Here is a 23,530-nt window from a genome sequence, read left to right as displayed (position 1 = left end):
ATTCACAATGATTGTGTATGAGATATATATTACATACAATGAAGGCATTGCATACGAGTATAGCACAACCATATTCTTTTATGGATATCTTGAAAACCAGACTGGGTTGAGGAAACCTGAACTATGGGTTTAAGGCAGGACAGCTTCATATTTTGTGTTTTCAGTGTGTGACTGAGGTGCGTGATTGTATGATTTTGGTGTAGGTACCTGCAGCTCTCTGGCTTATTCTGTTGTCCAGATGTTCTGGTCTTCTAGATTCTGATGTAATTAGAATGCTGCATTTTCATTGGTTGGGTTGGTTCTGCTCGAATCCTGGCAGTACTGTTATTGTATTTAGTGTTAAGCATCTTAAAGAATGTACTTTTAAGATATAAAGGAATCTAATGATGTAATTAGATTATAATTTTTTATGGTAGAAAGTAGTCTGGCGAGGTCCCATCCCACCCCGGTATCCCAGATTTGCAAACCAAAAATCTGGTAACCTTATTTTATTTTAAATTCCCCTGTACATGTTTTAATTTCCTGTGAGGGCAATCAGTACATATTTGATCTTAATACTTTTTTAGTTGGGAAAATAAGGGGAATACATGAATTGATTTAACACACATGATGGCTAAATATTACTCCTGGAGGAATTCTGTGCAAATGTTTGGAAATTCTGCACACATTTTAAAATTCTGCAAAATTCTTTATTATTTGTACTGTTTTGCACATAATTCTCTGGTCATAAGGCCTGGAATTTCCTCCTGTCTTTTCCCTCCTCAGACTCCATCCTCCTGTGTTCCATCTCTCACTCCAGCTCTCAGCAAGAGCCCTAATTCTGTGTGCCACTCACCTCTCATTCTTCTCCCCACACCTCCCTAGCTATTATTTTATCTCTCCCCCACCCCCTGCCATGGAACACCCTGAAGCATGATCTCTTCTCACACCAATGGCACACCCTTGGCTAGTTCTGATCCTTCCCCCACCTCCATGGCACAATCTCAGCGTTGTCTGCTACTTCTCTCATCCCCATGGCACATACTCCGCTTTTCTGTGTCCCTCTCCCATCCCCTTGGCAATACTCTGCTTTTCTGTGGCCCTCTTCCATCCCTGTGACACATAGTCTGCTTTTCTGTGGCCCTCTCCCATCCCCGTGGCACATAGCCTGCTTTTCTGTGTCCTCCCGCTTCACCATGCACTCTTACCTTGCCCCCTACCAGTCCCCCGGGTGCACGCACAGCAGTCAGCATCGGGTCTCTCCTCATTGTCTCTCTCCCTTGATCACAGAGATTGTGCTGCAAATGGGATGGCGGGGGAGGAGTGAATTAAACACTAAACAGAGGCTTCCCTCAGTTGGTATCTGTGCTCTGAACTGATGTCTTGCCAAGCTCTAAAATGCAACCTAAAATGCTAAACTAGACTCTAAAACACTATGGAGTGGAGTGGAGGAGAGGCCTAGTGGTTAGAGCACTGGTCTTGCAATCCAGTGGTGGCCAGTTCAAATCCCACTGCTGCTCCTTGTGATCCTGGGCAAGTCACTTAACCCTCCTTTGCCTCAGGTACAAACTTAGATTGTGAGCCCTCCTGGGACAGAGGAATATCCAGAGTACCTGAATGTAACTCACCTTGAGCTACTACAGAAAAAGGTGTGAGCAAAATCTAAATAAATAAATAAAATATGGTCCCTGTTTACTAAGCCGCGCTGTAGGCATGCTAACTTTTTAGCATAAATGGTTGACATGCGTTAAACGCTAGTGCATCCATATGAAATGTATAGGCGCGTTAGAGTTTAACGCACCTTAACTTTAAAGGTGAGATAAATATGCTAATGTGCCTTAGTAAACATATCCCTTAATATGTTGTTTCGAGTTTGAGTAGAAACACAAAGGAATGGATGATCAGATTGCTGACAAGATATTTTGTGAGGTGTGTAATCCACAGATAATGAGACTTTAAGAACTTTGCATACATGATCATACCCTTAAATACACAGAATTTTAGTGTCTAGCTCCATTTTAATATTTTGGATTGGAAAAGTATTTTGGTTCTTTTTTTTTCTTTTTGAAGAATTTTAATCCTTTTTGTTATTCCCTTATCTAGCTCAGTTTTAAATTTTGAAAAAAGTTTCCTCAATAAATTGCGTGCAGCTTTATTACTACTACTACTATAAATCACTTCTATAGTGCTACCAGTCGTACGCAGCGCTTTACAATTGAACATGAAGAAGACAGTCCCTGCTCAAAAGAGCTTACAATCTAAATCAATTCTGAAGAAGGTTGCAATATATTCTTAAATAGTTTAAATTAGGACAAAGAAAAGGAAACCTTGGGATTTGGATAGATAGGAGGATGCAGCTGAGCCATGAAAGGAGGCAACTTGATGTTTTATAGACTGGTATTGTATATAAAAATTAAAATGTCCACTTTAGGGAAGCATCTTGGCTACAGCTTGTATTCTTAAATAGTTTAAATTAGGACAAAGAAAAGAAACCTTGGGATTTGGATAGATAGGAGGATGCAGCTGAACCATGAAAGGAGGCAACTTGATGTTTTATAGACTGGTATTGTATATAAAAATTAAAATGTCCACTTTAGGGAAGCATCTTGGCTACAGCTTGTATGAGTTACAAGTGCAGTTTTTTTATTTTTAATTTATTTTTGGAGGCATTGGCAGAGAAACAGCTAGTGCACCTGTTTTGTATGGAGCTTCTTAGTTTTTTGGCAATGTTCATATTTACCATTTTGCTGTCCAAAGAGAAAATCTAAGTTGAAGGTTATATTGCTTGTAATAATTGTTTAGGAAAAGATGATCTTCACTTGAAAGATTTTGAAAGGAAATGTTCGTGTTGTTCCATAATGGATGTGGTGGCGCATAAAAGATTTTTTTTTCTGTGTGTGTGTGTGTAAATGGAGGATTGTGCCACTAGAAGTTGTTTATAGGTTACATAGTCTAGTTGGGCATTTTTAATGTTAAAATGATGCGCAGTTTTACATTTATTTTGCTGAACAAGCATTTCCTAGTCCCAGAAGACTTCAGAAAGGTAAAAACAAGATTTTTGAAGACTGTCCCTGATTTTAGATTTGTGTTGCGCATTTATTTTTAGCTTTCAAGTTGGCTGCCATTTTTTCTATTTTCAGATTAGAACTGAGCTGTGCTGTACTAGTAAAGTAAAATTGTCATACCTGTTAATTTCCTTTCCTTGAGTCCTGCCATACTAGTCTAAACAAATGAGTTGTACCACCTTCCTACCAGCAGATGGTGGTAGAGATACCAAATTCTTCCAGTGACATCATCAATGTAAGTTCTGGTGAACTGTAGAACTCTCTAGTATGCTGCTGCCAAAGCAGCATAGGTTCATTCTTATATACTCCAAACAACCCTCTTTTTATTACTGCAGCCATCAACATTAACTTAAAAACTATACCTATAAAACGAGCTAATGAGAGAGCAGAAAACACAAAGCACCGTAAGAGCTGTAGTTTTCCAGGGCGGATCCTGGACTAGTATGGTAGGGATGATAAGGATGGTGACCTTTAGTCATACCTGTTAATTTTTTTTCTTTGAGTTTGTGAACCAGTCCAAACTAGTAGGATTATACCCTTGCATAATTTCACTGGGAGGGAAAAACAAGGCCCCTCTCCAGATCACCACTGCCACACACCAAATCATCTCTAGCTTTGCTATCCAATCTATAATTCTTCACCATTGAATAGAGTGACGACCAGATTGCTGCCCTGCAAATGACTTCTGGCAATATAGTCTAGACTTCTGCCCCGGCGATTGCCTGTGTCCAAATGAAACAAGTTCTCAGGCCCTTCCGAGGACTTGATTACCATGATAAATGTGTGTCACCACTATGGCCTCCCTGATCTAGTGAGCTCTTGATGATTTAGGGGCTGCTTGACCATTACATATCCCCTGATGCAACACAAACAGCTGATCCAAGAGATGGAAAGAGTACTGTGAATAGCAAAGCAACACACTTGACATCTAGGTAGCATAGCTTTATGGCATGCACTGGGAGGACAGACAGGCAGGCATGCTTAACATCTGATTCACATGAAAATGAGACACCACCCTTGGCAGCAATGAAGTGGCTGTCTGAATAAACACTGCATCCTTAGAGAAGGCAGGAAAAGGATCTCTGCAGGACCACACCTGGAATTCCGAGACTCACCATGCTGATGCCATGGCCACCAAAAACACCATTGTGACAGTGAGACCTCAATAACTCCAAAGAAAGCACTGACAAAACATTAAGCAGCAAAGGAGAACTCATGGAGGAAGAACAGGTCTAAATGTGCTGCCAGGTATACTTCTATGACTTTTGCTACTGTACAAGGTCAGGGCAGCCACCCATACCTTCAGAAAGTTAAGGACCAGACCCTACTCAAACCTCTGCTGAACATAATAACATGGTAGATGATGGCAGTTAAAAACTTGCCAATACTCACAATGTTCCTGAAATCGTGAACAAGGTATCTAGCAGTGTCTTTGTACTGTAGTTTTTTCTGAAACCCGGTTGGTTTGATGTAATAGATTGTAGTGTTCCCAAACATTTGTTAACTGTTCTGCGACTGTACCTTCTAAGATTTTGACATGTAATGGCCTTGATGCCGCTGATCTATAGTTGGTGGCATCTCCTAAGTCTCCTTTCTGATTTTTTGGGATGGGGGTCAGTATTATTTTGCCATGTTGTCTTGGAAAAGAACCTGTATTTAAGAATTCTTTTATCCATGTCATTCCTAGAATGAGAGAACTTCCTGAGGGGCTTTTCAGTAACTAGACTGGACTGGTATCTAATTGGCATTGTGACACTGAGTATTTTAGCATTAAATTATTGAATACTTCTTGTCTCAATAGGTGAAAGGTTTGACCAGTTTCTTTCTGCTGCACATTCTATTTTCTTCTGTCTTATGACTTCTCCACTGGATATAATGTCTTCATAATCATTGAGATTTATTTCCTTCCCTTTTATTGTATTTCTTACATTTTTGATTTTGTCCTCAAGTGTTGCACTACACAGTTTGCAGTGGGTAGAGTGATGTTTCTATTAATTCTTCTGCACTGATTAGGTGTTTCATTATCATAGTTTTTTTTGGAATATATATTTGGTCTACTACTTTATTTTGAAATTATACCTGTACCATTCTTCTCCAGTCCTCTCTAGCTGTTTTACTCTGGGTTTTCCACCATATTCTCTCCAGTTTCAAACAGTATTGTTTCAGTTTTAGTAAGGTTTCATTAAACCAATGTTCTTTACTCCTTTTTGTGACCTTTTAAAGTTTTTTTGGGATTGATTCGTTTAGTGTTGACTGTAAAGCTGTTCCATTGGTGATGGTGGTGGTGGTGGTGGTGGTGGTGGGGGGGGGGGGGGGGGGGGGGGGGTTACTTGAAAATCTGATTCTTTCAGATTTTCTTCCACTTTGGAACAGAAGACTTCATTATCAATTTTTTTTCCATACTTCTTAATTCCTGTTTGGTTATCTTATTCTTTTTTTTCCCCAAGAGGTCTTCTTGCCAATATACTACATGTGATTTGTAGTGGTCAGACCAAATTAGGGGCAACCAGCCTTTATCCTCTATCCTTATTAGGGTCTCAGAAGCTGTACTCCAGGCTACAAAGTCTAGTTGGTGACCTAATTGATGCGTTCCTTGGGCTGGAATTATCTTCATATTTATGTTCTCCGAGGACAAGCAGGCTGAATCATTCTCACAAGTGGGTTGATGATCCACGTTTCAACAGGAACCAGCATATCGCATAGCAAAAAAGAATTTTGCTAGAGCCTTCTGATGCGCGTGCTGCATCGCACATGCGCGGAGTGCCTTCCCTCCCATCGTGCGACTGTGCATCTTAGTTCATTTCTTTTCCACATGAGGAGCCTAGGTGTTCTCTGCTGCTCCTCTATTGCCCGGGAAAGATCCTTTTTTTTTTTTGTCAGTGCCTTTCGGCTAGGTTTTACATTTTTGTTTTTTTTTTATTTTTCAAAAAAAAAAAAAAAAGAAAGTGGCTGCAAGAGAGCATTGGCCTTTTACATGGAGTGGACAAAGCCCTTCAGACAGTCCGCCCAGTTGTCTCTTTTGATCCCAACAGGAGGAGAGTCACCATCGGTAAATGCACCATTTCCAGTTGGCTTTCAGAATGCAGTTCCTTTGCTTATGCCCAAGCTGGGCTGACTCTAGAGGGCCACGTCATGGCTCATAATGTCAGAGCATTGGCTGCGTCAGTAGCCCACCTGAAGTCAGCCTCAGTTTATGTTTTACTCATTATGTATTTTTATTTTGTAGTTTTTTTACCCCTGACGCAGCCTGAGGGCGAAACGTGGCCACGTCGGGTAACTTGTAATAAACCACTTCTTCTGTTACCCTCCTGTTCTATTTTTTTGTCTTTTTTTGATCTGCTTTTTTTCTTTTGATTTGCCTGTTAAGATTTATCCTTTTTAAGTATGCATTCAGGAGTATCTTAATAGCAGAATTACCTTATGTTTTATGAGACTGGTATATGATCATTTTACAGTGGTCCATACATTCTAACTTCACCCTCTGCGGCTTGCTTTTTTTTAGTTTATTTGGCACTGGGGGACACTTCTTATTTTTTTTAAATATTTTTCTATTAAAGTTATTCTTCTTGCTTGTTCTCTTTCTGCCTCGGTTTTTTTGTTTGTTTGCTTTCTTTATTCTGATCTTCTTTTTCTCTTTAGTGTAGTAAATATCTGAGTTATTTATGATTTTAATATGATTTTGGTTATGTTTTGTTCTTATATGTGTTGTAGGTGTCTTAGGTTGCCTAGATTGTGTAAGTAGTATGCAGGCGTTAACTGTTCAAATATGCCGGGCTGTTGAACTGAGTACTACTGGACCTTTTGTACCACATTTGTGTTTTTAGAATAAAGATTTTTTTCCACTCTTAGCCAGTGCTGTGGTTTGTCTACTGATCTTAAGAACATTATTGAATTTTTTGATGAGTTTTCTGTTGAAACAAAGTTGTGCCTAAAATCAACACAAAGTGTAAATGGCCAGTATTGGTTTGACTGACTTATGGAAATAATCAAGGAAACAGGTTATCATGAGACAGGTAGAAAAGGTGACGGCGAAAGCCAGAAGGATGTTTGGGTGCATAGGGAGAGGAATGGCCAGTAGGAAAAAGGAGATGCCCATGTATAAAACTCTGGTGAGATCTCATTTAGAATATTGTATACAATTCTGGAGACTGCACCTTCAAAAAGATATAATCAGGATGGAGTCGGTTCAGAGGGCGGCTATTGAAATGGTCAGTGGTCTTCATCATGAAACGTATAAGGACATAAGGTGGCTGCTGAAACAGTCAGTGGTCTTCGTCATGAAGTGTATGGGGACAGAGACCTCGATATATATATTACAGGAGAGGGGAGATATGATAGAAAAATTTAAATACCTACGTGGCATAAAAGCATAGGAGATGAATCTCTTTCAGTTTAAAGGAAGCTCCGGAACAAGGGGGCATAGGACGAACGTGAAAGGGGATAGACAGAAATAACTTGAGGAAATACTTCTTCATGGAAAGGATGGCGAATTCATAGAACGGCCTCCCGGTAGAAGTGGTGGAGGCAAAAACAGTATCTGAATTCAAGAACATTTGTGACAAGTACATAGGATCTCTAAGGGAGTAAGTGTTAGGGAGAGAAGAGGGCATAATGGGAAGACTGGATTGGCCATATGGTCCTTACCTGCCTACATTTTTCTGTGTTTCTAATAACAAAGTTAAAATCGATGCATTAAAACAAAAAATATAATTAAAAATTATAAACAAAATTTACAGCAAATGATCCTCACTTAAATGATTCCCCCATCTGAAAAAGTAAATCTTGAACACCAAAACATCTTTGAAAGCATCATGACTTCATATATTTTGGGGTAGACCTTAATCTGATTCCACTTGGAATCTAGAGTAATTATTGTTATGATGAATGTAATTGCCTGGATAGCAGGTAGGGGTATCAACAGTTGTTTCAAGTATATTGGATCTTTAGACAATAGGGCACAGAACACTAAACATAAAAGTTTGAACTGCACTCTAGAAAATCAATTGGCAACCAAACAAAACTGGGGTAACATGGGTGCAGGAACTTTTGTTAGTATTTTGCATGATATTTAGGCAAACCACAGTTTAGTGTATTACAATAATTTAACCTGAATTTAATGAAAGTATTAATCAAAACAGCCAAGTCCTTTTCATGTAATAATGATCTTAAACATCTAATTATTCTAAGATTGACTAAAGAACCCCTGACTGCTGCTCCTGCAATTTGATCCCTAAACTCCAATTTATCATCTATCCAAATTTTCGCGTTCTTTTTCATTCCAGTGAAGAAGAAAAAATTAGAGCCTCTGTCTGGATTACAGAACTTGGCTTCTTATGTTTTCTGTTGTAATATTAGCACTTGTTGCATGAGCATGCTGTACTGAAATGGGTAACAAATTTCACGGTCTGTCAAGTCAATTATGGGAAACCAATAATATAAGATACAAATTTGGTACAAAAAGACCCAGACAGGCTCTAAAAAGCCTATTATAAAAATAGACAGGTTTGCCAGCTCTTGCAGGCAGTGATGGATGATTTTGGATACAAAGGAGGGCCACTCCTTTAAAAGGAGCACTTGCTTAAAATTGAAAGCATCCAACCAAGCTGTGCTTTATTGTGGATGGAAATATCATTTGCATGTTTATGGACAGTGAGAATCTACTTTTAATAGTCATTGATAACATCATAATACAGGTGCTCACTGGAGCTTATGCAAACCAAAATAGCTTGTTGCATTGTATAATAGAATTGATTCAACAAATTCTTTTTTTGGCTTCTGGATGGTAAATACACAAAAAACCTGAATAGTAACTGAAAATTGGTTTTTTTTTTCATTGTTGATGTTTACTTTTTATTCTGATTACTGTTGTAATATCTACTGTTTAAAAGTTGGTCTATTTGTAGTTTGATTCAGCATAGTACTTTATGGCTGGATTAGAAGAACAAGGTGTTGTAGGTAGTTATGGTGGTGGTTTTTGTAGTTAGATCCTCACCCCTCTGCCTCATACTACAGATTTTATACAGACAGCCTGATTTTCATGCAGTTTTAAATAGATAATGTGGCTCTTTCATCATTTAAAAATCACCTAAATATCCTTTTGAACCTGGTTCTTCAGTCATGGCCTTGAAGATTATAACCAGAAGCCTTTCTTAATTTCCTTCTTCTCTTGTCTCAACTGCATTGTAAGCTCCATGGGACAGGAATATTCTCTTATATGTACCTGCACAGTGCTGCATATGTCTAGTTGTGCTATAGAAATTATTAATAGCAGAAGGTGTAAATTGCAAAATGGGGAAAAAAAGATAGAAATTCAACATAGGCTGAAAGGTGTAGCAGCAGCAGCCAATAGGGGAGGCCATATTTCATGCCAAGTTAAAGTATTTCTTTCTAAACACATACTTGTCCATATACAACTATTTCTCAAATGCAAGGTTTTTAATTATTTTCCAGAACCCTTAAACCGAAGTACATTTTACTTCTGATTCAAATTTGTCTAACTACTGCATCTATAGAGCTGCCATATTGATACACAGATATGCAGTAGCCACACAGGTTGTCTTGATCTGACTTGGAAAAATTTGACAAGCACAGAGGTTCCCACGTTATATCTGAGTGTTTTTGCTAGAAAAGCTTGCAATAGACAATGAAGAATAATATACAAAAATCCATAAAGTTCTAGTTTTAAAATTTTTTTGTAAAATACTTTTTGTTAAACCACTGTCAAATCATATCCAGCATGGGGGGAAGCTATATAGAGGCTCATTTTCAAAGCACTTAGCCTCCCAAAGTTCCATAGATACATTAAAAGCAGGAAACCGGCCAAAGAGTCGGTTGGGCCGCTGGACGAAAATGGTGTTAAAGGGGCGATCAAGGAGGACAAAGCCGTAGCGGAGAAATTAAACGAATTCTTTGCTTCGGTCTTCACCGAGGAGGATTTGGGGGGGACACCGGTGCCGGAAAGAATATTTGAAGCGGGGGAATCGGAGAAACTAAACAAATTCTCTGTAACCTTGGAGGATGTAATGGGTCAGTTCAGCAAGCTGAAGAGTAGTAAATCACCGGGACCTGATGGTATTCATCCCAGAGTATTAATAGAACTAAAAAATGAACTTGCGGAGCTACTGTTAGAAATATGCAATCTGTCCCTAAAATCGAGTGTAATACCGGAAGACTGGAGGGTAGCCAATGTTACTCCGATTTTTAAGAAGGGTTCCAGAGGAGATCCGGGAAATTATAGACCGGTGAGTCTGACGTCGGTGCCGGGCAAGATGGTGGAGGCTATTATTAAGAATAAAATTGCAGAGCATATACAAAAACATGGACTGATGAGACAAAGTCAGCACGGATTTAGTGAAGGGAAGTCTTGCCTCACCAATCTAATGCATTTTTTTGAGGGGGTAAGCAAACATGTGGACAATGGGGAGCCGGTTGATATTGTATATCTGGATTTTCAGAAGGCGTTTGACAAAGTGCCGCACGAAAGACTCCTGAAGAAATTGCAGAGTCATGGAATCGGAGGTAGGGTATTATTATGGATTAAGAACTGGTTGAAAGATAGGAAGCAGAGAGTAGGATTGCGTGGCCAGTATTCTCAGTGGAGGAGGGTAGTTAGTGGGGTCCCGCAGGGGTCTGTGCTGGGTCCGTTGCTTTTTAATGTATTTATAAATGACCTAGAGATGGGAATAACTAGTGAGGTAATTAAATTCGCCGATGACACAAAATTATTCAGGGTCGTCAAGTCGCAGGAGGAATGTGAACGATTACAGGAGGACCTTGCGAGACTGGGAGAATGGGCGTGCAAGTGGCAGATGAAGTTCAATGTTGACAAGTGCAAAGTGATGCATGTGGGTAAGAGGAACCCGAATTATAGCTACGTCTTGCAAGGTTCCGCGTTAGGAGTTACGGATCAAGAAAGGGATCTGGGTGTCGTCGTCGATGATACGCTGAAACCTTCTGCTCAGTGTGCTGCTGCGGCTAGGAAAGCGAATAGAATGTTGGGTGTTATTAAGAAGGGTATGGAGTCCAGGTGTGCGGATGTTATAATGCCGTTGTATCGCTCCATGGTGCGACCGCACCTGGAGTATTGTGTTCAGTACTGGTCTCCGTATCTCAAAAAAGATATAGTAGAATTGGAAAAGGTACAGCGAAGGGCGACGAAAATGATAGTGGGGATGGGACGACTTTCCTATGAAGAGAGGCTGAGAAGGCTAGGGCTTTTCAGCTTGGAGAAGAGACGGCTGAGGGGAGATATGATAGAAGTGTATAAAATAATGAGTGGAATGGATCGGGTGGATGTGAAGCGACTGTTCACGCTATCCAAAAATACTAGGACTAGAGGGCATGAGTTGAAGCTACAGTGTGGTAAATTTAAAACGAATCGGAGAAAATTTTTCTTCACCCAACGTGTAATTAGACTCTGGAATTCATTGCCGGAGAACGTGGTACGGGCGGTTAGCTTGACGGAGTTTAAAAAGGGGTTAGATAGATTCCTAAAGGACAAGTCCATAGACCGCTATTAAATGGACTGGAAAAATTCCTCATTTTTAGGTACAACTTGTCTGGAATGTTTTTACGTTTGGGGAGCGTGCCAGGTGCCCTTGACCTGGATTGGCCACTGTCGGTGACAGGATGCTGGGCTAGATGGACCTTTGGTCTTTCCCAGTATGGCACTACTTATGTACTTATGTACTTATATGGAACTTAGCCTCCCAAACTGCTTTGAAAATATGCCTCATAGTCATCCCATTACCTGTTCCATTACCTTCCATCAACCATCCCCCTCCTCCACTTCAGTGCTCTCAGTTATACCTAAGTATAAAACTCCTCGCTCTGTGAGAAAGCGCCTCCCACACAGGAGTCCAGATACGCTGGAACAACTGCCAGGCCTTAGGGGAGCCACAATCGGGCCCCCAAATGCTCGTTTTAACAAATCGTAAATCACAGTAGGCACCTCTTGGCTCCTCCAATGACGCAGGATACATGCGCCAATAAAAAGGCCTTTTTGAGTAGAGCATTGGCACCTTTACATAAGTTCAGTTGGGTAAATTGAGTAAACAGTTTAATGTCAGCACTCAAAGGAATCCCATGGTGTTATATTTGATTAAGATACTGTGTGAATCCAAACCAAAAAGCTCTCAATTTCACACAATTCTAAAACATACAAGTCTGAGAGGTGTTTCCGGTTCCACATTTCAGACAGTTACCATTAGTCTCCATCTTTACCAAAACCACACGGTGAGGCAAGATAACCAATCTCAGAAGAAACTTGTGCTGTTTCTCTTGTAAGACTGTACCGGAATGTAACTCACCTTGAGCTACTACTGAAAAAGGTGTGAGCAAAATATAAAAAGAAATAAATAAATAAGACGGCAGGCTAGCTTTAGTCTGTCTAGCTAGTATTAGGGCCCTGTTTACTAAGCCACGCTGTAGGCGCACAAACTTTGTAGGGCACGCTAATGCTGGAGACACCCATAGGGATGTAATGGGTGTGTCTAACAGCGCTGGCACTAAAACGTTAGCGCACCTACAGCGTGGCTTAGCAAACAGGGCCCTTAGTGTTTTGGCAAGAAAATCTGCTGCATCTTCTGTTAATGAAGCAGGATCCAAAGAACGAACATAATGTATCACTTGTAAGTAGTAAACCTCTGGGCAATAAACCCTTGGTACAAAGTTTTGCCAAGGATTTGCACATCCCTTCATCTGTAACCAAGTCCACAACTCGCTATACCCCTTGTTGTGGTCACGTTTCCAGATGTCTTTGAACTATCAGGGTTCAAGTCTCTATTGCCTGGTAGAGGAAGCAGCACAGTTATACGGTGTGATAGGATGAACTGTTTACACAGCCAGTGCCATCCCTGATGCATTAACTTCAAAATAAAGTGGGTAGTTGATAAAATCGCGGTTGGTTGTCAAATATGAAGACAAGAATCTAAGGGGAGTGGGGAATAAGGGATGGCTCTTCACAAAGGAACTATGAAACAACAAATCGATAAAATACAGTCTTTATTGCTTATTGATGCATTTATTATGCCTGAGGCAGGTTTTCAAGGCAAAACAAAGTGCTCTGTTGAGTCTTCAAAATTTTAAGTACATCTATTTGAAACAAAAGAGTTAACAATATATGAGATAATTAATGGAAGGCCCATGAACGTATTTTCCTTTTGTGTGTGCATGCTGTAAACGTTTAAGAGATGGGGAAGCCACTGCTATCTCTGGGATTGGTAACATGGAATGTTGCTACTATTTGAGTTTCTGCCAGGCACTTGTGACCTGGCTTGGCCACTGTTGGAAACAGGATACTGGGCTAGATGGACCATTGGTCTGTCCCAGTATGGCTGCTCTTATGTTCTGGGGTAATTTAAAGTACATTTATATTTTATAACAAGAAGAAAAATCTAATCTGTATGATATAGTTTTATCATTTACAGGTGGCTGCTGTCCTCCCAGACAAGGCTTAGGAATTGTATCACCAGCTGTAGTCTGGAATTGGGGTTATGCGAGGGTGTTCCAGAGTAATAACCGCCTTGAGCCAAAGTGGAGGACCCTCCCTATAAAGTGTTTTTGATCAGCTTTACTATCAAGTGAAAAAGGGTACTTTCCAGGTTCCACAGTGTCCACTGTCAGAAGACACCTGCGGGAACATTTAGGAAAGAGCATTTATCTGAAAGAGGTTTCAACATAGGCCTGAAGATCTGCAATCAGGCGCAGAACCAAATCCTGATGGACTCTTAATCATAAAGGACTGAGGGGAACTGATTCTCTCATAAAAAGTTAATAACAGTGTACATAAGTACATAAGTAATGCCACACTGGGAAAAGACCAAGGGTCCATCGAGCCCAGCATCCTGTCCATGACAGCGGCCAATCCAGGCCAAGGGCACCTGGCAAGCTTCCCAAACGTACAAACATTCTATACAAGTTATTCCTGGAATTGTGGATTTTTCCGAAGTCCATTTAGTAGCGGTTTATGGACTTGTCCTTTAGGTAACCGTCCAACCCTTTTTAAACTCTGCTAAGCTAACCGCCTTCACCACGTTCTCCGGCAACGAATTCCAGAGTTTAATTATACGTTGGGTGAAGAAACATTTTCTCCGATTTGTTTTAAATTTACTACACTGTAGTTTCATCGCATGCCCCCTAGTCCTAGTATTTTTGGAAAGCGTGAACAGAAGCTTCACATCCACCTGTTCCACTCCACTCATTATTTTATATACCTCTATCATGTCTCCCCTCAGCCGTCTCTTCTCCAAGCTGTATAGCCCTAGCCTCCTTAGTCTTTCTTCATAGGGAAGTCGTCCCATCCCCGCTATCATTTTAGTCGCCCTTCTCTGCACCTTTTCCAATTCTACTATATCTTTCTTGAGATGCGGCGACCAGAGTACTCAAAACCCATCATGTCACTTGTTATGTAGATATATTTTCACCAATATCAGTAAGTGTAGGTTACTGGGGTATTTCTGAGAAAGGATGACAGTTCTGTAAAAATTAAGTTGTTATATTTTAACACTACTTTATTGGAGTTTCTAAGATTTATACAATAAGGACTGGTGAACAAATTAATTATGAAATGTTTTCCCAGAGTTCTAGGATTTATTTTAGATTCTCATTTAACAGTCGTCAGGTGAATAAATTGAAAAAGAGTTTTTATAGCTATATCAGAACATTTTCTCTTTTCAGAACATTTTTGCTTATTGGTTTAAGCTATACATATCGCAAACTGTTTATTGTAACTAATTGTATATAGGCATGCATTAGAACTTTACAGTAGGTTGCAACTCTTGCAGAATACTGCAGAAAGACTGATATTTGGATGTAGGGAATTTGATTCTGTAACCTCTTTATTTAGGGATCTGCTTTAACTGTCGAGTTCATGAATAAGAGTGCAAGATGGCATGCCTGTGTTCCATATTATCAATGGTTATTGTCCTTATGCCTATACTCAGTTATTGATCATCCTTGCTGCTTGGTCCTTCTCTTGTTTTGGGTCTGTCAAGTAAAATGTGGAATTCGATTCCAATTAAAATTCTAAATTTATCTAGAATTTATCTAACTAGTCGAAATTTCAGAAAGCTTTAAAGTTTAGTGATCTCTGATTTCATGTTGACATAAATGGGATGTAAATGCTGAGAATAGAATGGAATGTGAACAGTGAGATTGGTAGAAATGTCAAAATGTGGAGACAATTTGCCCCTTATAATTGCGACAGTACAGATGAAACGCAATCTGATATAGATGACATTAGAGGATTTGATAAGGGTGATTATAGCATGTTTTGTAGGTTTTGGAGTTAGGGGATACGTTTTTGAAACTAGGAAGTAGTTGTAATATGTATTTTGGTTGTAGGATATTATTTAAGTACTCACGTGAACCAATTAGATTTAGTAAGTTTTCTAACAGGTTAGCCTATGTAATGTGATGAAAGAATGATACTATGTAGAGTCACAAGGCCCTTATGATGTCCACACATATAGAATGTTTTAGTTAGCTAAGACAACATCAGTAATTGTTCTATTCCATAGCGACCCACAGATCAATCCAGAGACTTGTGGGTTATGTCCCTCTACCAGCAGGTGGAAATAGAGAGAACTTCAGAAGTTTACTATATGTGGTCATATGCAGTCACCTTAACTTCAATATTCTCTCTATCTAGCAGGTGGGTGGTCATATCTGTTCAGCTCTGGATTGATTGGCTCCTGGACTGGTCCCCTGGGTCTAGTTGAGCTTCTGGGGTCTGAGGTGTCCCAGTCTTGGGACTTGGGTACACACCTGGTGGTGCCAGGTCCCTCCCTTCCTCCCCCTTCAAACCCTCCTCTCTGACTGGGGTTTGTGGTTCTCACTCTCCTGACTTTAAAAGGAGTCTGAGGTTTCTTTTGCTCCGGCGTCCTCTCCTGCCTTAAATGAAAAAAAAAATGCCGTTTGAGCACTGTTTAAAAAAAAAAAAAAAAAGAGATTTGTCAAGCATGGCAAGCTCATGCCAGTTTGCAGTACCAGGTGAATGGTGTGAGCACCGACTTGGCATGCTACAGCGATTCCCGAGAGGGTGAGTAGTCATTATCCTATCTGCATCAGTGGGCAGAGCAAAAGCGGCTCCCAGTGTGGAAGCCACTGGGCTGCTGCAGTTTCCCATGCTGGAGATCCACTGTACAGCCCAACTCGGTGGAGCGGTGTGCTCCTTCCCTCCCAGCTCATTTTGGTGGGCGCAGGGCAGTTGTTTTTTGGGTGTGCTTGCGCGCTTGATGGCGCCATCTTTCTTGCCACTCCACATGGCAATGCTAAAGCCCCAGCGCTCCCCTGGGGCCTGATTTGCTTGTGATTCAGGCAGTTTTATATGTAGGCTTTTCAGAAATGTGATTGGGGAACTGGTGTGGATCACTCCCAGTTTCTTCATATTTGTTATTTAAGGGCTTCTAAGAAAGGAGGCCTGGGGAGGTTTGCAGACTCCTGTGGGAGGCCTCGGGTCTCCCACAGCTTTGAGTCTCCCACAGCTTTCCAGGGGCGAGGTCAGAGACCCATTAGTCCCCTGCAGCTGTTCTGTGGCAGCGAGAGCCATAAGCCGCAGCTTGGAAAGTACTGACTATCTGAAAGTCTTTTGCTAGAGCATTACTTTTCAGGGCAACTATTGTTTGAGGACTCCATGAAGTTGGTGGAAGACCTGGGTGACTTATAGACTCAGTGTCTTCCTGAGGACATGTCTACAAGTTCTTTTCGGTTGGGTCAGGCTCGCCCTTATCTTTACGACACCAGGGCTATCGTCCTGAGCAGCCTAGTTTTTTTTTACCAGTCCAGTCCAGGCAGGTTCTCGGAACTCCCAACTTCATCCGTTTGAGATCCTCTGGATTTCTACTGGTGACAGGTGCACATTACTGTTTTTTCTGCAAACAGTGGTTTCTGCCTTCCATCCCTTTCCACCTTTTTCTCTTCCCGCTTCTTGAATGTTCACCATATACTCCTATACTATTTGGAAGTGACCAGCGCATTCCGTTGGTCAACTCTTTGCTTCTTGCTTTGCTCGGGACCATAGGAAGGTACCATAAGAAGGCTCGCCATTTTTAGATTGGCAGATGTGGGCATAGCGGTTTTGATGTCAGGAGGAGCAGACCTTTTGTAGAATAGGCATCAGTGTGAAGCTGACGAGCTGTTCTGCATAAGTGCCATTTTATTCAAAATCCTTTTAGGGGAGCAGCTGCTCCCCTTGCACCCCACCTGGCTACATCTCTGCATAGTGGGGCTGTGCCTGGGATGACCCACTGAGCATAAGTGACTTCCTGCATAGTCTTATGCACTGCTAAAGACTGTAGCGGTTTTCTAGTGCTCACCATTTTAAGATTAGCAGATGTAGTGGTGGCAGGATCAGAAGCAGACAGATTCAGAACCTGGAGAGCCTTAGGTATATAGGAAGGTGGCGACTCCTTATGAAACATCCACACTGTGGTAGGATCATCAGATTCCTGACCTGCTGAGCAGAAATGCCTCCCGGCATACCCTCATGTTGTCGTCTGGCTTGTCTCAAGAAAGGGAAACTGGCTTCAAGTGCTGCAGTGGCCGTTGGCTGAGAGAGGCAGTTTCTTCAGTTGGCCTCTGTATGGGACAGTCTCTCCCGTTGCGGGTGGCAGCGCTTTCTTCCAGAGCGCAGATGACTTCCTTTTCTGTGTCCCGTCTGGTTTTTGTGGCTGCCCTTTGCAGTTTGGCCACTTGGTCCTCTGTCCTTCCATGGATGGCTTTTGCAGATCGCCCACTTGATCTGCTGTCCTTCCCTTGCCAGGTTTTGCAGGCTTGGCGTGGCAGCGCTAGACATTCCAGATTTGACGTGGCAGCACATGTAACCACGGCCTGTGGATCATTGCTTCAGTCTGCTGAGGTTGTAGTACCCTGCCCCACTTGAGAACTGCTTTGGTACATCGCACAAGTCTCTGGATTGATCTGTGGGACACTGTCCAGCTTATTTTCGAAAGAGAAAGACGCCCATATTTTGACCCAAATCGGGACATGGGCGCCTTTCTCCCGTGGGCGCCCAAATCGGTATAATTGAAAGCCGATTTTGGGCGCCTCCAACTGCAGTCTGTTGCGGGAACGAATAAAGTTGACGGGGGCGTGTCAGAGGCGTGGTGAAGGCAGGACTGGGGCGTGTTTATCGGCCGAGAGATGGGCGCGCTTGGCCGATAATGGAAAAAAGAAGGGCGGCAGAAGCAAGACTTTGGGCCATTTTTTGGACCCTTTTTTCATGAACAAGTCCCCAAAAGTGCCCCAACTGCCCAGGTGACCACCGGAGGGAATCGGGGATGACCTCCCCTGACTCCCCCAGTGGTCATTAACCCCCTCCCACAAAAAAAAAAAGAACTTTAAAAACTTTTTTTTGCCAGCCTGTATGCCAGCCTCAAATGTCATACCCAGCTCCATCACAGCAGTACGCAGGTCCCTGGAGCAGTTGTTAGTGGGTGCAGTGGACTTTAGGCAGGTGGACCCAGGCCCATCCCTCCCTACCTGTTACACTTGTGCTGGTAAATGGGAGCCCTCCAAACCGCCCCCAAAACACACTGTACCCACATCTAGGTGCCCCCCCTTCATCCATACGTGCTATGGTAATGGTGTACAGTTGCTGTATGTCACATTTTCTACAGTTAGAAATTCTTCAGATGTAAAAGTTTTAGTTAAAGAGACATTAGAACAAGGTAAATTAATTGAAGGATCTAATGCTGTTTACACAAAGAACATAGTATATAAAAGTGTACTATAGACATCAACTCACATTATGTTGATCAACTTTTAAATTACATTTCAGAAATAAACAATCTTGCCCATTTTAATGGGCTTAATGGCTTGTGTGTATATATATAATATAATTTTATAAAAAAAACTTTGCCTGAAATAATGGCAGAGAATACCACAGTACTTAATATATCTGAGTTTGCTAAATGCTAGACTGGTTTTCTAGTTTTGGACATAGACAAAGGCAAATAGATTTAAAGTGCCCTATGTTAAAGGAACATAAATTGTAAGGTTTTCTCAGTTTCTGGTCTTTGACTAGCTTAAAACAGGCTGCATATTTGAAAACCAAATTTCACATACCATTGGAGGGTGACACATATAATGAAATTGTATTTGTTTTCATGGAATCAGATGTTACATTTTTTAATGCTTCATGGAGTTGGAGTCTTGGTAGACTGTGACCTTTTTGAAACAAAAAACCTACAAAAATCTCTTTGGATTAGATGCTGATGTCTAACACGTTTTGCTCTGAGGGTAAGTCCATTTCCATACAAATAAAAATGGGAGCCAGTTTGGTGGCTCAGTACAACTGAGCCAGTGTGTAAGTTCATGGGTATAATTTTTGACCTGTACTCCTGGTCTGCCGACATGTCCAGTGGGAACAGCTATTATACGAAAATCACATTAAAGAAAAAAAGAGAAGCATTGCTCAAGACTTCACACATGTAAGGATCTGTAAGGATCAGTAAGTTCATGCTTTAAGTATTTGCAACATACACGGGTATTTGTTGATACTTACATGTTAGTGCCAGATTTACTAAAGTGTAGGACCCTTTTACTAAAGAGCGTTAAGACCTTAATGCGTGATTAACACATGGAAATAGTCTACTGTGTGACTACTTTAAGAGGTTTTGTTGTGGTTTGCTTGTTTCCTTGTGGTAAACTGCATGTTACTGCATTTTCCAGATTTTTTTTCCCTTCAGGTGTGGCATGGGCAGAGAGTGGCATAGAAGTGTTAGCCAGCTAGCACATTAAACTTACCGTGTACTAACTGGCTAATGCAGAGTTAATGCGGGACTACTTTACACCTCTTAAATAAGAGGAGCTAAGTGATCCTACATTAAATCTCGGCAGGTACTGCATGCTAATGGGAACCTTAATGCACGACCTGCAATAAAAACAGCGGGAACACCCTAAAAGGTGCCACTTAAAATTTGTAGCTATCTTGGGGTAAAATACTGCCTTAAGCTACTGCTACTGCAAATTTTAGCATATGTTAGTAAAAGAGCCACTATATGAGTGGATTGGAATGGGTAGACATGAATCAATTGTTTACTCTTTCCAAAGATACTAGGATTAGGGGGAATGTAATGAATCTACAAAGTAGTAAATTTAAAACGAATCGAAGAAAATATTTCTTCACTCAACGTGTAATTAAACTCTGGAATTCGTTGCCAGAGAATGTAGTAAAAGCAGTTAGCTTAGCAGGGTTTTAAAAAAGGTTTTGCTAGCTTCCTAAAAGTCCATAAGCCATTATTAAAATGAACTTGGGAAAATCTACTGCTTATTTCTAGGGTAAGCATCATAAAATATATTGTACTGTTTTGGGATCTTGCCAGGTACTTGTGACCTGGTTTGGCCACTGTTGGAAACAAGATGCTGTGCTTGATGGACCTTTGGTCTGTCTCAGGATGACAATACTTATATGTTAAAGAAGAGCTAGTGAAGTAGCTTAGAGAAATTAATTTTTTGTGCTTTTTGAGATGGTGGTGTATGCCACTGAGGTAAAACCATTTGCACCTTCAGTTATATGTGGAGACCCCATTTCCAAATGAGCAGCTAGCTGATATTTATGCTTTTCTTGGAGGTGGTGTAAATGCTGACTTCTTAAAAATTATATGTTACCATTGTGAAATGAGAAGTACAAGTATTTTATTTCTTTATTTTCAGTATTTAGATGCTGCCTAGACCTGAGCGGTTAACAAATCTCTTTTTCAGGTACTGGTACTCTTCCTAATGACCTCATAATCTAGTATGGTATTGTATGTGGGGCAATGGAGGACTGCCCAGAACACGTCCCCTTAAAATCAGTGCATTTGCAGATTTTAAATATGCAGTTGGTGACAATGTAAAATCTGCATTTCCATGTGTATAACCTCTTAAGTGTCCGGCTGGCATTCTCTCTTTTGCTGGCTATAGAAACTGATTTCTATGGTGATTGAGTGTTACTGTTTCTTGTTACATAATAGCTGTGCAAAAATCCCTGCACTGCAGCACTGTTGACTTCAGATTGTTTCCTATGAAGATTTAGTAGCTACATAGTTTCTGTAGACCTGGAAAGTTGGAGAAAGGTCAGAGAAATGAAACTTAGCTGGATTTGTTAAAGGAAAGATTAAGGCTACTTTTCTTGTGGACCAGGGGATTCCCATAGTTTGTGCATGACTTGCTTTACAGTATTTTGCTGGAGTAGGTTGCTTGGTTCTTTGTATCATCAGGTACTGTAGATCCTTTTTTCTTGACTGTACAGTGGTTCTGACAGCCATTAGCTGGCCGAAGGTGGAGAGTAACTGGCTGTAATAACTTCTGCTGGTACTGTTGTGACAATCAAGAGACAGCAGGAGATGTGCTGTGTTTTTGCTGTTCTCTTTATCCTTCATGGTGGCACAGAGCAAGTTGAGAGGGTGTGCCATTTGTTGGAATGTAATTGTATTTTACATGCATTGCCTGTCACCTATTATTTCTCTGTGATTACTCTGTGACCTCTGATGTGAATTACTTAGAGAGGTCACATAGCTATGCAACTTCCTGTGGGGGTTAGATGCAGCAGATGCAGCACATGGAGCACATGGAGCTCATGATCTCTCCTAACCTGAGAGGATCTATGGTGGTGTGAGCATCCATTACCATCTAAGCACATGGAAGGAGCTGATAATACAAATGTATAATAATATGTAAATATAAGCCTGTCTGATTATAATCTAACTGCAAACTGTGAGTAAACAGATGTTTTGTTACTTCAACTTTAAAGTGACTCAGCAGTGAATTATTCAGGGGTGAATGAGAGAGAGATGAAGAAAGAAATTAACATTTCTAAAGCTGAAGCTGTGTGTACTAAAATCTGCTAATTATTTACTACAAATAATCCAACAAAAGGGTTATGGGCCCAGGGGCCAGGAATTGAAAAAGAAGAGAAATATTACCAGGCAGAAAAAAAGGCCACATTTTTCTCTTAAGTTTTAAAGGAAAGATTCAGTCTGTCTCTCTCTCCCCCCACACAGCAGACAGAAGGCTAAGAAAATGGCTGAGGGAAGAAATTCACCATTGTTCTATTCTCTCAAGGTGCCTAAATTAACTGAGTTTAATTATCGGCAGTGGGAATTAAGATTCATATGTCTCCTTCGAGCAAAAAGATTAAATATATGCTTAGACCAAGACAGAACAGCTGAAAATATGGCTGAATGGGACAATGCAAACTATTATGTGAAGTGCATGCTTTTGGAAGCTCTCTCAGAGAAACAAGCCATATTAGTGGAGGGAAAAGATACACCAAAGGACATTTTATATAAACTGAGAACTATGTATGCAACTACATATGCAAAGCAGCAACCAATTTGGTTGGCAGAGTTGAATGAAACCAAATTAAGGGATAAAAGTAAATGTAATGATCACATTATGCATCTTATGTCTTCATTTCAAAAGCTAGAACTTTCTGGAATTCCCATGTGTGATGCATTGAAAAGAGCATTTCTTTTTACCTCACTATCAAAGAAGTTTGATGTTTTTAGGTCTGTAAATGAGGCCATTGAAGGGCAATCTTTTGAACAGGCAACATCAAAACTAAGGCAGGAATGCATAATAAATGATTCTGAGGAGATGTGTTCTCAAAGTCAGTCAGAGAGAAATGAAACAAATTTCTTGGCAAAGAACAGAGGAAGGCGGAGCTATGGGAAAACTCCACCCAAGGGCAAGCTGATTTGCTACTCATGTGGAAAGGAGGGACATGTATCTAAATGGTGTAAGGAAACACAAAACACTCCCTCTAGCTCACCTAAGCCAATGGAACTAAAGAATTTTCAAACCAGGAAATGTATGAAGGACAAAGATAAACACAAGGGCTTTCTAATGGCAGAAAAATCTTTGACTATGGTAAATAATAATTCAAATGAAAGTACTTGGATTTTGGATTCAGGGAGCACATGCCATTTAACCAATTCTAAGGATTTCTTTCAGGAAATGTGTCCAGAGGAAGGTATTCTTAAAACTGCAAACGCAGGGACTGCTAAGATCCAAGCAAAAGGAATTGGATTCTTAAAATGCAAAGTGTCTAATGAAGTTAAAGAAATTCCTGTAAGTGATGTCTTGTATATTCCCCAAGCAGTTTGCAATATGCTTAGTGTATCTACATTAGATAAGAAGGGATTTGCGATTCATTTTGAAAACAGTAAGTGCACAATCTCTAAAAATGATGAAGTGTATGCTGAAGCTTTTATGCATAATGATGTTTATAAGCTGAACATTTCAGGTGAAGCCTCACATATGGCGCAAGTAAGGAAGAATGATGGTAAATGTAGTCTGGAAATCTGGCACCGCCGCCTGGGACATCGTGATTCTAAGGTGATCCAGGATCTTTACAGTAAGCAACTGGCCACCGGCATTCAGATAAGTGCAGATGCTGGTAAAATGGAGAAATGCATAGACTGTGTTACTCAAAAAGGTGTGAGACCCTCATTTCCTGCATACACAGGAAATAGGAGTAATAAAGTGCTGGACTTAATACACAG

General features: G+C 40.7%; 1 protein-coding gene across 4 annotated transcripts in view; it reads left to right on the top strand.

The window, feature by feature from the left end:
* The window catches only part of TSNARE1 (t-SNARE domain containing 1), a 956,130-nt gene that overhangs the window by 787 nt on the left and 931,813 nt on the right, over positions 1 to 23,530 (top strand). The gene's annotated exons all lie outside the window — the stretch shown is intronic.

The sequence above is a fragment of the Microcaecilia unicolor genome, chromosome 1, assembly GCF_901765095.1.
Source record: "Microcaecilia unicolor chromosome 1, aMicUni1.1, whole genome shotgun sequence".
NCBI classification, from domain to species: Eukaryota; Metazoa; Chordata; class Amphibia; order Gymnophiona; family Siphonopidae; genus Microcaecilia; species Microcaecilia unicolor.
The sequence above is the reverse complement of the archived record's forward strand: the minus strand, read 5'-3'. Positions and strand labels throughout refer to the sequence as shown.